Source organism: Epinephelus moara, chromosome 5 (assembly GCF_006386435.1).
Source record: "Epinephelus moara isolate mb chromosome 5, YSFRI_EMoa_1.0, whole genome shotgun sequence".
NCBI classification, from domain to species: Eukaryota; Metazoa; Chordata; class Actinopteri; order Perciformes; family Serranidae; genus Epinephelus; species Epinephelus moara.
Genome location: NC_065510.1, coordinates 46,060,763 through 46,065,434, shown reverse-complemented (window position 1 = coordinate 46,065,434; position 4,672 = coordinate 46,060,763). Strand labels below are relative to the sequence as shown.

Sequence of the window (4,672 nt, the reverse complement as noted above, 5' to 3'; positions counted from 1 at the left end):
GGAGGCAGACACCGTCTCCACATTTAAGACTAGACTTAAGACTTTCCTCTTTGATAAAGCTTATAGGTAGGGCTGGCTCAGGCTCGGCTTGTACCAGCCCCTAGTTAGGCTGACTTAGGCCTAGTCTGCCGGGGGGCCCCCTATAATACACCGGGCACCTTCTCTCCTTCTCTCTCTCTCTCTCTCTCTCTCTTGTGTCCTGTTACTGCATCTTGCTAATGTGATACACCTTAATGTGAGAGTACTGAGTCACTTTTTGTTTATTCCTGGTCCAAACCTGTTGTTCACACAAGTGTATTATTTTACACGTACTTTATTAATGCCGGCAATAACCAGCTCAATGTTTAATATAATTTCAAATTTTATTGTTGAAGGCAATGCTAATGTAGGGGGAAGGAAAAAAAAGGCGGAACCAAAGTGCAGGTATCGTTGCACCGCGGTGCCTAAGGTGAGGGACCCCTCCCTCTTCCCTCAGACCGAGATCCGAAGGAGAAGATGGCGGTTCACTCTTTCACTCACTGACTCCGTGATTCTGTTTTCCAGGTCGGTACTCGGTGAAACTTATAAAGACTGTTTCCTCCTGAAGTGTATAGTGGTGTATTGTAAATGTGAAGAGTTTTGTCGAATTTTGGATGTGTGGAGCCAAGTTGAAAAGCCGCGTTTATAACCGCGAGGCGCAGGCTTTTGTAAACAATGGCGCTAGCGGCCATTTAGTGTGTGTGAACTGCGATTGTGTATGTGTGACTCCGCGTGCTGGTGTCCTCACTCCCTGGCATGTTTTTATTTTGGTTGTTGAGGTATCCTGACATGTTATGAATGATTGTAAATGTTAAAGGAAGGATGGTCTACAGTTTATAACTTAAAGGGAGTTATATAAAGTTATACAGGAGCAGTTATTTGTCTGGTCTGTGTTTAAAGATGCATTATAAGTTGAGCAGTTTTCCCTATGTGTACTGTTTCATGTTTTTGACCCTTAAGTCATTTAAATGTTCATTTAAAGCTAAATGGTGTTTATTGTTTACATTATGACATGAATATAATGGTGGATTTCTTGAGTTAAAGAAAAATATATCTATGCAAGTTAAAAACATGATCTATTCTTTGAATATTATTGCACTTGAGAGAAAGAGTGATGTTTATTTTTATAGACATGATTATGTCTGTGAATGTGTGTGTGGAAGATGTTACCCACTGATGTGTGAAAAGCAGAGACAACTGTATTGATGTATTTAAATCTGAACTAACCAACGGACAATTGAAACGGAAACATGATTACACTAGGGGACGTTAATTGTTTTATACCATGATTTTGGAAATTTGTAATAAAAAAAGGACCGAGATCCGAAGGAGAAGATGGCGGTTCACTCTTTCACTCACTGACTCCGTGATTCTGTTTTCCAGGGTTTCTTCCAGGAGAGTTGGGACAGTGAACCACAACAAAAACCATTTGTTACTCTAGTTCCACACATTGAAACTCATAACACTAACTCGGCTATACTTCGTGTCACTAACTCGGCTTTTTCTCCGGAGCCTTTGTGCTCCACTGTCTCTCAGGTTAACTTATATCACAGCGATGCCTGGATGGTGTGACGTGTGTAGTTGTGCTGCTGCCGTGGTCCTGCCAGATGCCTCCTGCTCCTGCTGTTATCATTAGTCATACTTCTACTGTTATTATACACATATGATTATTGTCACAATATGTACACTATCAGATATTAATATATACTTTCAACATATTGTACCACAACAGCCAGAATTATAATTATAATATCATTAATGTTGTTGTAAGCTACTGTCATTACCGTGTGTCCTGCATCTCTCTCTGTCTCTCTGTTCTGTACGACATCTATTGCACGTCTGTCCGTACTGGAAGAGGGATCCCTCCTCAGTTGCTCTTCCTGAGGTTTCTACCATGTTTTTCCCCCGTTAAAGGGTTTTTTTGGGGGGAGTTTTTCCTTATCCGCTGTGAGGGTCCTAAGGACAGAGGGATGTCGTATGCTGTAAAGCCCTGTGAGGCAAATTGTGATTTGTGATATTGGGCTTAAAAACAAAATTGATTGAAATTGACTGAATTGACATTGGCGCTAAATGTTTGTAGATTTTCTGCTTGATGAGTAACTTTAGCAATTAGCTGATTGAACTTGAATGTTAAACTCATAACACACTCGTTTGTACCAATTTACTAGTAATTGTAATGAAGGGTTATTGTGACAATCTCCGCCACATTTTGGTTAATGGGCACTCTATATTTTTTCTTCTGTTTGTGACTATTGTGAATAAAAACAGTGAAAACAGTAAGTGAATGTATCCTTAATTAAAGGAACAGTGTATCAAAGTACAGATCCACCTTACTTGACCACAGCAAAGTTTGTATGAATGTAGGCATTGCCTTGACATTCATCTATAGCTGGATCTCTGTCTCACTGAAGATTAGTATACTTGCACATTGTGTAATCCCATGTTGTGTTTAGTCATGAAATTGTAGTATTCCAATAAATAAATAGGATTTACAATTTCATATATGTTAAGCAAAAAATTTTGGACACTGCTGAGTGAACGATAATTTCAGTATCCCGAATACTTGAATTTTTGCACCTCACCTCTACCAGAGCTCACTTTGATATTTCAAGGCTTCAAATCTTTTTCTTAATTTTTAATTTAATAGTTGTGGTTTGATAGTTAGACAACATGGTTTCAGCTACATACAAGCTTGGAGATTGTGACACGTATTTGTGTTTTAGCTACAAACTTGGACGACGACCAGAGTGACATTGTTGCAGGTGACATTTGCCAACAGTCTGCAGAACCACCAGGGTCACCAAACAGTGCTACTCCTGCAGGATCTGATGGTAAGGATATGGGAAGGTAATTAACTGCTTGTGTATGTCATTGTGAGAGTAGACTTATGTTTTGCTGATGTAATTTTTCATTTGCTGCTTTCAGATATCTTCCAGTGCAGTGCACAGGATCCTTTGCAGCAGTCAAAGAGTTATTCTGCTCCAGAAGGACCTGATGGTATGCTCATATTTTCACTCTGTAAATGTTCTGTAAATTTCAGTAAACTATGCACTCATTAACAATCATTTACTGTTTCTGAATGCCAGCTGTTGAAAGTTAAGGGGCATTAACAATTAAGTAACTTCAACTTTTATTTAATTTGCTTCTCTCCAGACATTTCCCAGTCTAGAGCAGGGGGTCCTGTGCAGCCTGTCCATAAGCTCTTCCCCAAGACGCAGCATGCTAAATGGAAAAGGGCATTTAATGACTCCTGGTACAGAGACTGTGTAAATGTAAAATTGAAAATGAGTTTTACTGTCTACACTTTTTTTAATTAAAGTGTTTGAAAAAGGTTTGACTGGTGAAATGTATATGTACGTACCTTATCATAAATGTGACTGTGTGCATGCATGTTGGACAAATACTTGGCCCCTCCATGAGAAATGTGGCCCCTTGATGGCCCCTTACTTAGAAAAATCCTAGATCCGCCACTGAGTTACTTGTGGGTTCCATTTCAGGGCTCATTGGTTTAGTGTTTGTGGCAGATTTTCTGAAGGTGTATCCAATCCAACTTCACTTTCTCCTTAGAATATGTTAGTCAGTGGGATCCCAGTTTGTTCTGTTCCACAGGTCTGCATTACTTACTTTGTCTCCCCGCCAGATGTTAAGTACTCTCCTGAGGCAGGTGTTCATGAAAGTTTGCAGCCTGTTTGTTGTGTGTTTTGTTGTTCTTCGTGTCTCTGATTTTGGTGTTGATTGATATGTCTTTTGAGCTCCAGATTTTCCTGAGCATGTTAAACACCAACCTAGCTTTACTGATCCTGCTCTTTAGGTCAGCCTCTGTCCCTCCTCCAGTGCCCACAGTACTGCCCAAGTATGTGAAATGTTCCACCTCCTCTAGTATGGGGTGCCGTTTGTAAAGTGTCTCACGCTGAAAATAACATTAACATTTTGCCACATTTAGCTTCAAACAATGTTTAAAAAAGTGTTGTGATTTTTTTAACGTCACCTTTTACCACATTTACAGCAATATTTGTTAACTTAGAAATATATTAAATAGTTAAATCTAAATATTAAATGTGGCACCTAAATGTTAAATGTTAAATCTAAATATTAACTCTAAATCTAAATCTCAATGCTAAATCTAAATTTATATATTAAATCTAAATCTAAATCTAAATGTTAAATCTAAATGCCAAATATAAATATAAATCTAAATATTAAATCTAAATCTAAATCTAAATGTTAGGTGGGAGGGGCGGGTTTTCAATATTTGTAGTATTTTTTTTTTTTTGTATGTTTTTAGTTTGTAAAGCGCTTTGGGGTTGCATTTTTGATATATGAAAGGCAAGCGCTTTGGGGTTGCATTTTTGATATATGAAAGGCGCTATATAAATAAAGTTTGATTGATTGATTGATTGAAATCTAAATGCTAAATCTAAATGTTAAATGTTAAATCTAAATGTTCTGGGTGAAACTAAATATTTAGCTAATATAACGGTTGTTAGCTTAGGTTGTTAGTCCCTCCGAAGGGACACTAACAACTCAAAGTACACATCAAATAAAATTTCTCCAAACATATTTCTTGTTATTTTAGGTAGTTATTATCACGCTAATGTATGTTCAAGTGTCCATTTCCCCCGATAAGTTGGTTTTAATTCGTTATTTGATTCTA

General features: G+C 37.9%; 1 long non-coding RNA gene across 1 annotated transcript; it reads left to right on the top strand.

Annotated features, from left to right (window-relative positions):
- The first annotated feature begins 447 nt into the window (after positions 1-447).
- LOC126390154 (uncharacterized) lies at positions 448-3,351 on the top strand. Its single transcript, XR_007569930.1, has 4 exons — positions 448-543; positions 2,742-2,849; positions 2,944-3,015; positions 3,172-3,351. It is a non-coding gene; the product is annotated as an uncharacterized LOC126390154 (long non-coding RNA).
- The last annotated feature ends 1,321 nt before the right edge of the window (positions 3,352-4,672 follow it).